General features: G+C 42.2%; 1 protein-coding gene across 2 annotated transcripts in view; it reads left to right on the top strand.

The window, feature by feature from the left end:
* Positions 1 to 15,068, top strand: part of LOC115408739 (chemokine-like protein TAFA-1) — a 30,270-nt gene that overhangs the window by 11,676 nt on the left and 3,526 nt on the right. The gene's annotated exons all lie outside the window — the stretch shown is intronic.

Raw genomic sequence — 15,068 nt, 5'->3', positions numbered from 1 at the left:
TTGATTTTCTCATTTTTTGTCTTTTTTTGTTTGTTTGTTTGTTTTGTCAGTGTCCTCTTAACATTTTTTTTATACTCGCTTTTGTGTCTAGTCTTGGCTATGTTGTTTTTTTTTTTTTTTTGTCCTCATGTCCCTTTTTGTTTCATTTCTGGTCCAGAGGCCGTGAGCCTGCACCCTGCAGGCCACACCCTTCCATTAGACAATGACAGGGAAGTGAGGACCACTAATCTAAAGCGTTTTACGGCCCCATAGCTGGAGTGTGCACATTTCCAGCCATAGGGCGTCCACGTTGGGTGTCAAAGCCTTAAACCCGCTGAGTGACAGGATAACAGACTGCAGCGACTGTTGTGCCAGACTCGGTGACAGCACTCCAAATTTCTCTTGATTATTAACACTGGGGAAAAAAATCAATTCAACCCTTCTTTTTTTTTGTCTTTTGTTCCTAAGCCAGAGAATCAAAACAAGTCCTCACACACTGGATGGGATCCCACCATCAGCACACTTCACAGTAATTGCCGATGTCAGTGGTTGCACAAGCCTGTGTGGGTTCATGTGTGAACGCTATTCCACTTTAATTCAAACATATTCCCCGCAAAACCAAAACGACTGGTGAATTAATGATAGTTTGTGGCCCCACTGTTTGTAAATATTATATTAGGAGGTTCAGACCTTCTTGTCGTCTGTGTAGTGAGTACTGTTCCAGCAAATATGCTCCCTGCCAGAGTAAAAAGCCTTCCCCTGGCGCCCGGTTCCCTCTTAACCCACGTTATATGGATGCGTAGAGATCCGGAGATACAGCAGAGATGTAACAAACTCCGTCATGAGGCTTTCTTCCTCTCTGGCTGCCTTTCTTCTTCTTCTTTGTGGAGGATTTTGAAGGTGTGGCAGCCCCCGGGCGCTCGTTGCTCCTGCGACAATTTTGTCACTTCATTGTTGGCCACTGGAGCCGGAGCCGAACTCCGATTCCGTGGATTTTCTGACCTACTTGTTAGACACAGCCTTTATTAAAATGCAGTTAAAGCTGGCCCTGTCTCCGTTATTTTATGTGACTCAAACCCCCCCTGTTGTTCCCAAACAGTATCCGCTAGAAGAGGAAATGACCTCTGTTAATTTGTCTTTTCTTGTCCGTAGTCGTGAAATTAAAGCTTAACTTTTAGATTTTCTCAATGAAAGAAATACTCATTGCAGAAAGGGAATTAAGTTTGATAGATCTCTTCTCGTGGCGTTGCGGCTGTGGTAGGCCTATTTTAAATGCTTGGCAGGAATATGAAATTCATTATCATTACTTAGACCTCATTAAACTGAAAAGAAGCATCTCAACTTACTAATTGGTTCCAAGGGGGAGGGCAGTATTAGAAATAAGCAAAGTAATTAATACTGAGTTTATCAAGCTCTCTTGCAGATTTCAGTCTTTTTTTTTTTCTTCCTGTAATATCTCCTTGGTGTGCCATAAGTCTTCTGGCATATTTACACTACAGATCCAATTACCTTTCCTGCAGAGACTCAAGCAGACACGTGTGAAAATGGGGGACAAAAGTGGGGATATTACATTTTTGTCAAATATGAACAACATGATGGAAGTCGTGCATCACCCGATGAAATTAAATTACAATAAAAAGACAGCACTTTCTTTCTCTTTTCTTTTTTTTTTTTTTTTTAAACAGAATCACATTGAAATATAATGCCGTACCCTGTAATTTAGCAAAATGTAATGAGGCTGCGTATAGGCGGTGTCTAATTCAAAACATGTTGGATATGTGCAAAGAGAAAAAAAAAAAAAAAACCACGACAGAGCAACACCTGTTCAGCGTCTTCCATAATAGCAGTAGGATGTGATTAAGATCATATGACACAATCTGTTCAAGAGTGGCATCGTGGCAAAATGAAGATAATATCTGCCGTATTCCTCCGATGATCAGCAGGCTTGTATGTTAATCCTCGCCATCTTTCCAGACCATGAAAGGTCATTTAGCTTCAGCGTTTCGTAAGTATACTACACGGTTTGCATGTTAGTGGCAGGTTGGCACCCTGCGCGGTTCGTGCGGACAGCAGAGGGCCAGCGGTCACATCACAGGCGGGCAGCCCTTCTGAAAAGACTCTTTGTCGGTTCCATCCCTGCTTCCTTTTCTTCTCGCTGAATGTAACACTTTCATCAGAGCAGAAGATCTAAAAATATGAAATACCAGTTCTGGACGTTTGCCAGACAGGGGGGGAAAAAAAAGGGGGTGAGATAGAGGGACGGGAACAGCTTGACATTTAAAAATGACACTGACAGAAGACATATTTTTACATTGCAATTTTTTCTGTTGGCACGTTTTTAGAGGACTCTGGAATAAATGCGAGCTACAAGAGGAAGCTAATGTAGACGGAGTGCCTTTGTTTATGTATGTTTAATGAACATGAAAGCCGCTGCGCGATGCTATTCCTCACTACCACACAAATCAAATAGCAGGGTTTTTTTTTCTTCTTCTTTTTCTTCCAGTGTGAGTTCCTTTTGGTTGAGAGCGAAAATATCTTTTAATGCTCTTGATGAGGACTCGCCTCGCGATGGCCCGGGCCCGTGCTGTATGTGACAACATGAGATGACAGGGGTTTGAGCCTCACATGCAAACGACAAAACCCATTCCCTACCCCACTACTCGCTCTCCGCTCCCTCTCTCTCTCTGTTGCATGCAGTTTTCATGCATCTTAAAACAACACCAGCTCTGCTCTGTGAGTAGTCATTTTGCATTTCAACAAAGTATCACCAATCCTTGGCCCACTGCACAGGACCAATCTCACGGCCCCCTTGCGTGACATGCTGTCAAATCCGCCAGCCATATTTCATGAATTTCTGTGCTTTTATTTGTCATGGACAGTGCCTTTTCAGAGTAGCAATTGGTTGTTTTCAATGCTTTTAAACTGTTTTGATTCTCTTCTCTGTCAGCCGCATGCACACACAAGTGCAGATCCAGGGAGCGGGCAGGTTAGAACAAGAGCCCCAGTTTGTAAAGATGAAAGTCATCCTCCCTTAATGAAACAAATTGAATATGTGAAGAGATGTCATTATCATCAAAAACATTTTAACGATTTGTGAAGTTTAATCTTTTACACCAAAACGTAGTTCATTAGCGTTTTTCACGAGCACGCAACAAATTTGCCTCTCACTTTATCGAGCAGTGTGTCGTTCACTTTCACCTCGGCATTAAATGCCCAGAATAACAACGCTGCTAGAGGGACTTCAGATGTTTCTCACAGGAGGCAGGGGAAGAAAATAGTCACTCAATTTGACACCATGCAGTCACATGTTTTGTGCCTCTCACTGTCTTCCATCTGCATTAATTTGACATTCTCTAATCTGACTCTACCATTTCCTGTCAGCCACCAAACCGCTGTGCCCTGCTGGCTCCGGCGTCTGCGGAGAGCGTGCACGGAGAAAGTGAAGCCCATTATGGGTCACCTTGGATGCGTTTCCCATTAAAAGGTGACAGGCATGGCGCTCGAAACATGGACTGCTGTGGTTTGGAGATCGGGGCCTGCTGTCTCCGCAAAATGACTTTCAAGCAACAAAATAATTAACCACAGGCGCTGCGGACTTGCGGGGACTTGCGCCTGACATGGACTCGACTCGGAGCTTGTTTGGAGTTTTTCAGATGTCACACAGTTATCAAGACATATTGTCACATTGCTCTCGTGTGTGTGTGTGAGTACACATTTAGTACAGGGTGCGCACACAGCGCCACTGGCTGCCAGTCACCGGATTCCAAAGCCCCAGGAGACAAACTGGTTATCTGCTAAATTGAGTCCCTTAGGCTTTCCATTTGGTTTGTATATGGAGTGCAGTGCCGACTACCCTCGGCGTTATCCTTTCTGCTCCACGCTGTGTTCATTAAATCCACATATTTCACTCCAATTATTACTTAAATGATAGATGGTGTTTAGAGCCTCCATATAAACTGCACTTATAGTATTTTTTTTTCTCCCATGTATACACTGTGTCGAACGCCTCAAACAGATGGCACAGGAGTGTTGCCATTCAGAGCGTATTCTCGCTATCAGCGTCTCCAGAGACAAACCGCAGAGTCTGGGCTCATTACAGTAGACAGCGAGTCATTGCATACTTATTGCATAGTGACATTTCTATTGAGATATACTGACCATTTTCCTCTGTGCAGTGGCTGTTTCATCAAGTCTGAAGAACCATTTACTGGTCCCACATGAACCCGGCTCACATTCATTAGGCAGACAGGACCGCAGAAACTCGGGATTGGTACTGCGCGTCCATGTCATGCATGATTTGACAGCGTTTGCCTTCATCCGGGCTCGCTGTCCATAACTCATCAGATTGCGATGCAGCGTTGTTGGCTTCCTGCGTGACTCATTGTGCCGAGGACCGTCGACAGGAGGACACTCGCTTGCCGTCCTCGGCAGCTGAGACCCTGTTGATGCCCGTCATTGTCATTTAATGCAGGTAACAGCATTACAGCTAAGTGTTCTGATGAATTATCTTGTGGTAAGCTTACAATCAGTCCCCCGTGTGAGAAGCTGTGGAGTTCACAGAGAAGCTCAATTTCAGTGTGAACATGCGCTGTTACATCTTGATTTGCTGATTCAAAGAAGCTCTCAGGTACTTTATGATGGGTAAAAAAAAGAAATTCTAATCAAAACAAATGAGATGAATCCAGAACTAATCCTACTTCCATTTATCTGACTCTTTTCAGACACAAAAAAAATGGGGCTCAGATAATATATTTCACTTTAATAACTGATGTGAAACTCTGCTGATGTGTCATTCTGACATGTTTAAATTTGATGAAGCGAGATGGAAGCGTTCGATAGTCTGTTGCTCTGAGTTCGGAGATTAGAAGGAATCATGAGACATGTTGTGTCTGCAGAGTGACGCGCGTTAAAGCGAGTTATTCATTCTTGACCTTGAAAGCAGCAGTTAACAAAGAAACCAAGAGAGCTCTGCTTGGGAAATTTCTCCTTTCGCTCATAGCTGAGGGTTTTTACACTGTCATTGAAAAGTAAAGTTTGCATTCACCTAAAATATGTATGTGTTTTACAGAAAGTGTTACCATCTGTCTTCTTGTGTTCAGAGGAGGTTCATACAGTGTTTGTATTTTGTGACTGTACTTAAGTTTTCAGGTATCTTTTTCTACTTCACTGCGCCTATTTTTCTGGTTGCTTTTTACCCAAACTTCATACTTTTGACCACAATTATTTATACTTTCTACTCTATAAATTCTTAAAGTGGACTCGTCTGGTGTTTTGAAGTCAGTCTCCTGGAGTCAAGTGAGACAAAAGAGTGTTTCGAATTGAATCCAGGAAGATAATTAATATTTTATTATAATTCAGAAAATGAATTTGCTTCTGATTCAGAACTACGATTCATGATCTGTGCAGTTGCTGAGAATTAAGTTGGTTTATTAAACATGGTTTTACAAACAGTAGCTACACTGTGCCTTAAAAACACATCATGTGCCAATAAATGTACAATTGCAGTTTTTCTTTCCCGAGCCAGTAATGTCTTATTTTTATCTGATTTGAATATTTTTTTTTTACTCTTACTAGTGTATTTTCTCCCACAATAGTCTGAACGTCTCCTGCAGAAAAGAGTGTATTTTGGCCACCTTGCTCCTCTGGAGCTTTCAGTTGCAGCATGTTTTATAGAAAGGTGAAAATGCAGGAAATCAGCATCGACAGGAACTTATTGAAAATCTGTCCGAATTCGCTGCACGCGTTGTTTCCACATTTAGTGGCTCTACATTTACAAAAACCCTGATTCCCTGAAGAGAAAAATATGATGCATTCTTTCACATTTTGGTGGTGAAAACCCAGAGATTTAACAAGGACTGACTTCATCTGTATCTCCAGCAGGTCAAACAAGTTATTCAGACAAATACGCATTTAAACTTTCAGAATAACTTGTCATAATTTGGCCAAAGGTGCTTGACCTTATGTGTCTCACAGATAGCTCATACTTAATACTTTTTTCTTCAGTTGTCCACTGTCTATATTTGCATTACAGTAGTTTTTTTTTTTTTTTTATAGTGCTGCATGAAGCTGCAGTCCATCCCAGCAAGAAAAAAAACTCATGCATGCACAGGAAGAACATGCAAAACTTCACAAAGAAAGTCCTCAAACCAACCCGGGTCTTCTCAATGTGAGAGTCCAACTAAACCACTGCATGGCCAGTTTTATCACATTGCTCAAAGCGTTTTATCATCCGTATTAAACATTAATCTCAACAGACTTTGCAATCGATGTTTAGGGAATTATAGTTTCAACACATTCTTATACTGAAGAAGACATAAGCAGGTTTATTTATCTCTCTTCAATGAACTACAGTAAGTCAGGCAAACACTTTATTACACGGCTCAAGAACATTTTACTGGACGTGAAGGCCTTCATCTGTCGATTTTTATTGAATACACATCCGTGCTCTTCTCTTTCAAAACATGTTTACTTTGCTCCTCGAGCACATGTGCGCCTTTTAAAAAAAAAGTTCACGTTTACCACAGTCAGCAGAGGAGGAAAATCCATTTACTTAAGGGTCATTTTTTGTCGGGTGGATTCCTGGATTTGTTGCTGTTTGATCAAACACACATACCCTTCATACTTACTGAGCCTACTATCTAGGAGTTTTTGAAATTGCATCGGCTGTCCGTTCATTTGAGTAAATACAGTCGACTCCCGTTTCACCACTGTATCAGTGTAAGTGTTGCAGTGTACTTGGCGGATAGGCTTCATTTCCAGCCTTTCTCCAGCATTGTGTGCTTGATTCAATTAATTATTAAGCTGTCATTGATGGCAGTGTCATAATAATTTGTACACATATGGGACATAGTAATTGTAGCTCTTAAATTAGTGCAGGCCACACACAATTGCAAGCAAGCCAGAGACCAGAGAAAGTAGTGCTGAATCACTAAACGCAGCAGATGCTCATTGTTCGAAGGGAGGATATTTTTTTTTTCTTTGTGACAAACCAACAAAAGAAATCTCAGCAGAAGAAATGAATCAACATAAGAAGCCAAACACCACGAAGAACAAATTATCTCTAAAAAAAAAAAAAACAATGAAATCTCCTTCACACATTACACAAATGGATGCGAGCGTGTGCGGGTTTAAAAACAAGATGTGCACTTCTGGGTGCCGGCAGTGTGAGTGGACACCTCGTTTCCTGACAGCCTTTGTTTCCCGGCCCGGAGTGAGAAAGAGGCAGGAGCACAGAGCATGAAGGGAAACAGGCCAGTTCCAGTCAGACCCTCTACTTCTGTGTGACCTCTGACCGGATGAATGACAATTTCAGGGAGACCCTTGTACCCTGCCAATCAGAAACGCTTCTGAAGGTACACCAAACACACACACACACACACACTAACACACAACCCCCGCCCCAAAAAAATCACACAGTGAAGCCATTTGTCATTTGGGAAGCTGGCTTTGTTCACGGCCCATGATAATGGGAGAAACAGAAATACAGAAAACAATTATACCCTTGCATGGTTCCAGCTCTCACCTGAAGAGAGCATTCATATCAAGCCATGTTATCCTCTGTCGTCCTCTGAAATATTTATAATTCCAAGATGGGGTCTTGGAGCGTGCGGCGGGCTGAAACTCCGGGCGAACTTGAAGAGCGCTCGTCAGTCTGCCATAGCTTTTGTTTAAAAGTACCCCAGTTCACCTGCCAGCTGGAAATACCACGCTGATTTGCATTTTTATTCGATTTTAATGTATTCTTCGGAGGTGATGATTTCCAAATATAGAGTATCCCTATTCTTTGCTCCGTTTGCTAGCAACACGCAATGCAAGTTAATTCTGTTGAGTAGTGTGTTTTTAATAGATCAAAGAGGAAATCTGGGGCTGTCTTATGCAATTAAGGAGATGCATTAAGAAGAACAAACCCCTGTGGGCTGTTGTTTTCAAATGATGCCCCACTGCTTCCACTGGTACATCACGATTAACGCTGTGCAGACATGCCCTTTTGTTGAGTGCATCAGACAGCAGGCAACATTCTCCCAGACCAGCTACGCGATCTGGATATTTTTCAGTGAAACCAAAGGCTGTTGATGTTTTCTGAATTACAGAGCCAGAAGTCATGATAACCCCGAGAAACTCACCAGACTTGGCAAGAAGGGAAAGAGGGGGGGAAAAAGAGGCATGCTTTATTAGCGTCATCCTCATCCTGCCTGGCTTTGACTATTAATTTTGTTTCTTCAAGCCACCTTAGCCAATTAAGACCTTCATCAGAAGCTGCTACCGATGATGTTATTATTACATGTTTGTTATAGGATCTGTGAAAACAGACACTGCAGGTGCGTGCTATATTAAGTGCAAATTACTACATCGCAGCTCAACCATGGTTTCTTGGGGAAGTTTTACATATATGAAGAGAAGAAAATATTTTTTATAGCAATAAAATCAAAATAAAAAAAAAAAAAGAAAGAAGGGAGAATCACAGTGAGATGAGACCAGTGATGTACTTTACCCAGCAGGTCATGTGGGGCTGTGGTGATTAATCCCCACTGGAGTTCACAGGATGGCTCACACATCTTATCTCATCCTTCCATTTTGAAAATTAAGCTACTTTATGACTTAATTTGGCCTCCCTTTGAAAACGCTGTTTGAACACACTCATTGTAATGCAGAGATCTTCACTGTGATGTTTTAGGGGGAAACGTTCCAATTAAAAACCCAGCAGCCACAGCTTTTTTTTTTTTTTTTCTGAAATGCCTTCATAGGATCGGTTGCATGCAGGGGAGAGGTTAGCACGCCGCAGCACACCAGCACCCTGCAATCCTGAGTTAGATAAAGGTCTCCAGTCTACGGAGCAAACAGAGACGATCACACACACACTCACTTTCACGCCCGTGGACGCAATTTAGGGTCACCAATTAACCTCAAATATATGTTGTGCTGCTGTGGGAAGGAACCAGAGGAGCTCGAGGAAACCGGCACGAGTAATCTTCACGCAGATTTGAACCCATGAGCTTTTCGCCATGAGATGAGAGTGGCATCCCTATTCATTCATTTAAGCGGTTTAATAGTGTATAATTCAATGGGAGTAGGTGGAATCAAATCCAACCCCATTTAAAAAAAAAAAATAATAAAATAGGTGGGGGGAAGCTGTGCCATGAAAATCACTGAAACACGGCATTGGCCCTTTTTCACACACTGTTGGATTGCTCTAAACTGTATCTTTTCCCTGTTTTTCCCTGTTGTTACTTTCATAGATTGAGCGCCAAGACGAGAATAAAACAAAAATGAATTGGAGATGACCTGCCACGAAATTGAAGCCGTGGGAAAAAGAAGAGCAACAGAAGAAATTCAGAGACAAAAAAACTGAAGCTCTTGGGAAGGGGCAGAACACAGAAAATGTCTTTCATTAAAGTCGTGAGGAGCCAGCTGAAGAAATGCCTGAAACCACATTAACAGCGACACGAAGGCTGAAATTAGCACCTCTTTTTCAAAACACACTCAGAACAAGCAAAATCATCAGCAACAAAAACATTTGCAACTCTTAGTCTCTCAGTTCAGTCTTCACTATAAGCAGGCTGTAGGTTTACTGATGTTTCAGTGATGAATGAACAGAAAGGAAGACATCAAACTTGACAAATCTTCCTGTGTTCTGTTTCTGCATCTTGCAGTTCTGTTGTCCACAGTTGTATGTGTGTGTGTGGGATGTGAATCCTCTGCACGGAGTATCATTCTTTTATAGTATTTACATTTTGCACAACATCCCAACCATCTGTCTTGTGAGCCCACTCTATCCAGATTAAGGTCGCGGGGGCTGGAGCCTTTCCCAGCTGACACTGGGCAAGACGTACAGTGCGCACTGGACAGGTTGTCAGGCCATCGCGGGGCAAACTCAGACATACGATCACCCACACAGAAATTCACACCGATGGCGAACTCGGTGTCACAGCTTAACCCAACAGGCGTTGCTTTTGGATTGAGGATGCTGGAGCGGTCGGAAAAACTCGCACATGCAGAAGGAGAATATATTCAAAATCAGCATACGGGAGGATTCAGCTCCAGATCCTCTTGTTAGGAGATGAAAGCGTAGGAATGTGGAACTCAGAATATATAAGGAAGAGCTTCATAATGTGTTCTCATTAAATTCCAGACCTGCAACCGTCAACTAAGTAGTGGATCACTCAAAATGGCTCGAGCTGATCTATTGGAGAGATGCGTGGATGAAAAGAGTGTAGTGCTGCCACTAACGATCCATTTTCCAATCATTAGTCTTTCGAGGAATCTGATCAATAAATCTGAACAACTACTTAAAAAAAGTCAAGTAGTTGCTATTTCGTTTCTGCTCATTTTGGTTTTTTTCCACAGAGACGTTTTGAACAATATTAATGGTCGACGACGTCGGCTACTTGCTGCAGCGCTGCTGCTCGTTTTGGCGACCGAAAGAAACCATAGAAGTGAAAATGCATCCATTTCATTGTCCACAAAATGTGCAAAACTCCTGTTTGAATACTCCTATTCGTCCCTGGTGTCTCTCAAGGTATTATTCATGATTGATGGCCCGTAAAACACATGCAGACTGAAAGCTGATCTTTTTGTGAATGCGCAGTTTAACAGGCGTCATGCTTGACCTTCGTAAATGAGGCCCTGGATCTCTAATTAATTCATTAACAAGTTTATTCATCTTTTATTTGTTTATTTTGTTTGATAAAAATGATCTGTATTTGCATATTACACCTTGATATGAGGCTATGATGGAAAGTTATTCATTTTTATTGTTTTTCCATGGGATTTATGAAACAAATGATGACTGAGGGGAAGTCTGCGCTGGCCCTCGGACCACCTGTGTGGAGCTTGCATGTTCTTCCTTTGCGTGTTTGGGTTTTCTCCAGCTACTCTGACTTCCTCCCACATTCAAAACCTGTGTGTTTAAACACTTTGAGATCAGCTGATGTCTGTAAACTGACTGTCGGAGTGAGTCACATGTTGGCGTGTTTGTCCTGCCTTCACCCTTGAATTGGCTCGGGATGGATGGATGGATGGATGGATGGATGGATGGATGGATGGATGGACGGACAGACATTGCAAATGTAACCTGCATGTTTTATCACTGGTAAAAATAATGAGTTGCAGCTACATCTCCAGCTCAGTTTATGCTTCCAGGCCTCTTGTGCAGTGGGGGCTGTATTCACATTTGTACATTCTCTGCATTTATGCATAAAACACATCGAATTTGTCAAGATAATTTATTATTCCTGCAGCTAATTATTATCTTTTTGTTGTTGTTGTTGTTTTTTTTTTTTTAGTTTGTTGGAGCAGTAAAATAATCGATGTGTATAATACTGATCAAATATTCATGGCATGGATGCACCAACGGATCATCAGAAGAGAGTCATACTTGTTACCAATAATCGCCTTATATCTGCTTACAGCTACACTGAAGGGTTTTTGCAGTTTAGATACAGCTCATGCCACATGGCATTTACTCGGCAGCGATTCAGCGCCGTTTGCTGCTCTTAACGAGAGCCGGTTTTCTCTTTAGAATAGTGTGCGGAGCTGCATCTCCGCTTCCGAGGAAGTGCTCTGCCTCAAGAAGACCTCACAAACTGAAATATTCAAATGTAGTAAAGCAATATATGCAAATCTAGCCATGACACGTTTCATAAACCCACAGCTCATTGTCAAACATTACTTCAAATCACTTTTGCTGGCAATATACCAGATACTTTCACCCTCTCGCTGCTCTTTCTCTCTACACCCTCCTTGATCTTGTGTCATGCTGACGGGTGTAATTGTCAGATGGTCCTTTGCCACACAACTCTCATATGTGGAGAGTCTGAGCGCAGTGGGTGGGAGAGGCCAGTGGTCGAGGCGGGTCGAGTCCGTTTGGTCCAGTCCTCTCATCCTTCGGGGCACAGTCAGTAGTTTGGTGATAATTGCACGGTGGATATAGTGTTCATATTCATGATAACCCTGAGGCAGGCCTCTCCTCCCGCTAATAGATGTCTCTCTTTTTTTTTTTTTTTCCTCCTGCTCGTTCTCACACATCTCTTCATCATCATTTTACATTCGACAAGCTGCAGGGGCCTCGTTTGTTCAAAGAGTGTAAAGCGGAGGAATAATTATTGAGGTTTACAGCAAACTTGTATCATTTTTTTTTCCCCCCCATTTATTTTACCAGGTGAAATAAACAGTTTAGGAAAATAGACACTGTGGTAACCGCAAGATTTATGAGTTCTTCATTTAAGGTGCCTTTTAACACATTTTACCAGCAAAAGCCATAAAGGAAATGAAACTGTATGTAAATAACTGTTGGGAGTCATTTGTTTCTGTAACGACGGTAATTGATGACCATAATAAAATTATAGTCGGGGCGAATGTGGCTCAATTGATTAGAGCAAGTTGGCCTCCAATCCCAAGGTTGGCAAATCCATCTCAATTTGTTGAAGTACCCATGAGCAAGACGATGAACCTCAAATTGCTCCTGAAGGAAGTCAAGCACGTTGCATAACAGCTGTCGCCCTGTGGAGTGTGTGAACGGGTGAACGTGATTGGCGCAAAGCAACTGCTCGAGTTCTGACAACGGTCCACAAATGTAAAACACATTTATCTTTTAAAACATGTTCTCACTATTATTATTACGTCGATAATTTATGAGAACGTTTGCGTGGCTGCTGTCTTTCTCTCCTGCTTATTGGCCAACTTTATCTCTGGCCAAATTTGTTGTCTTAACAGTGATATATTACCATCAGTCTGTATTCATGGTTCTTTTTAAACATTAGGAGCCATAAATAAAAGTTAGTTTACCAAAGTACTACTGTCTGGATGTTGATAGTTTCTTCTTGTCAGTTGTTTGGAAGTCAGTTTTTTTTTTCCAGGCATCTCAATTATAGAGCGTATTTTACTGAATAATAAACAACTTTAGCTGAATTTAATTTGTGATTCAATCCACACAGTGTTGAGAGCTCATGTAATCACTGCGATAAAGCAACTGTGCAGATCGAGATCTTGTAATTTTGCCAAGTATATATTATTGCAAGAGTTAGTTTTGCAGCCAATTGCCTGTTATTTACCAAAACTGGTAAATGAACTAAAGAAGTTATCGGTAATAACTGCAATGAAAAGTGTACATACTTGAACAACGTGTTTTTGAAGCAAGAGAAGAAGTGAAATGCACTGCAATAAAAAAAAAAGAACAACAACAAAATGTGCCCAAGGTGTTCCTAACCACGAGCACGGCCCGCTGCATTGGTCTGAGACTCACCCTACTAAACAGGAACGGCTGAATGAGGCAGAAATGGATCTTTTGAGGGGTTCCTGATGGACACAACAATGTCCAGCCATGCATTTTCTTTAGTTTGCAGCTCGGCCCTGTTTAATGGGCCTCTTGTACCCTCAAGGGATGGGGTGTAATGGTGGTATGTGAGCCAGTATTAAAACAGATGGGGTGAGGCCACTTCAACAGACTCTGTTTAACCGACACTGTGGGTTGATTCAAGAGTATCCACAGTTCTGAGCAAACAGATGAATATGATAATGCCATCCATAAATAAACCCACCTGCCAGATATGGTGTTGTTTCTGCGTTTGTGACTGGATGCAGCGCTTAGCCCAGATAAGCACATTCAGAAAAGACTGTAAGACCTAACAAGGGGGTTCAACACAGAAAATAACCTCTTATTAGACTATTAGCACAAAATCCTTCCAGTATTTTGCCCCATATTTCGTAGCATAAATAGCGTGTGTCGTTTTGCGTGTACATCAGTGGATCAGCTACCTCAAGTGTGCCACATCAGATTTTATTTTTATTGACTGTGCAAACCTGCAGTGATGGGGTTGTTGGGGATTGTAGCCGATTCCTCCCGACTGTGGCTGAAGGCAGGGTACATCCTGAACAGGTCACCACTCCATCACAGGACAAACACACAGACAGGCAATCATGCACACTCGTATTCACACCTGAAGGCAAGTCGAGAGTCACCAGTGAGACGGTAAGAGGAGACCCAGAGAAATCTCACACACAGATTCTGTGAGTGAGACGTCGTTCATGTGTAACACTGCCGTGCAGAGTTAGCATGTTGTCCATGTGTTCACGATTGGTTTTCTCGGAGTAATCCAATTTTCTTCCACAGTCCCACAAAAAAAAAAAAAAAAAAAAAAAAAAAGATGTGTTGGGGGTTAAACTCTGAAATGCCCACGGGGTGAATGTGAGTGTGTTGGGTGGTCTGTCTGTCTGTGTTTGTCCTGTGATGGACTGGTGACCTGTTCAGGCTGCACTCTGCCTTCAGCCATCGTCAGCTGGGATCCGCTTCAGCGCCACACGAGTTGGATCGGGCTGCACAGCAACGAAGTGGTTGAATACTAATAAGCTTCTGGTGGCTTAGCAGCTGTTTCACAGATTGCTCTTAACTGAGTTAAAGTGTAACCCCGCAGTTTGTCCAGTGGTTCCCAAACTATGGGTCGCTCCCCTCCTAAAGGTCCTGGTACGTGATAGGAGAAACGTTTCATCAGCAAACATCAAAAACATGCCAAGAGGCCCCCTCCCCGACTCTGATTATTGATAAAAGAGGCTTGACGGACAGACACAACTGGCTTGATTGTTCAAGGCGTGCTTCTTCGGGTTGTTTGTATTTTTATGTAAAAATTTGTATTTGTGATAAATTTAGTTGCGGGTCACAACACGATGTCTAAAAACTGTCTGTCACCGCTTCTCACACTCCTCAGTAGTCTAGTTTTGTCCGATCAATCAGATCACAGCCGTCTGGAAGCGGATACTTCTTGCCCTGGAGGAATTAGCACCAGTGGAAAAAGTCCCGTGTAAAAATACAGTCGTGATTATTCATTTGCAATTGACTCATTGATCAGCTCATTAGGCATTATGATCCACGTGTAGTGGTGTAGAATGTGCTGTTTTTCTTCGAGAAATGCGTTGGATAATAGGATGAGACATAAATACTCAAGTAAAGTACCTTTCAAGTGGTTTTTAAGTACAAAGGTCAAGTAAATTAGCTACTTTGGTTTAGTAATTACAGTCTGTGTTAATCCACAGAGGTGTTGGGAGAAGGAGATGCTTGATTACCCATGAGATGCCGACTTAATGTAGCCTGTTGTTTG

This window comes from Salarias fasciatus, chromosome 20 (assembly GCF_902148845.1).
Source record: "Salarias fasciatus chromosome 20, fSalaFa1.1, whole genome shotgun sequence".
Taxonomy (NCBI): Eukaryota; Metazoa; Chordata; class Actinopteri; order Blenniiformes; family Blenniidae; genus Salarias; species Salarias fasciatus.
Note: the sequence above shows the minus strand (reverse complement) of the source record. Positions and strands in the feature narration are given on the sequence as shown.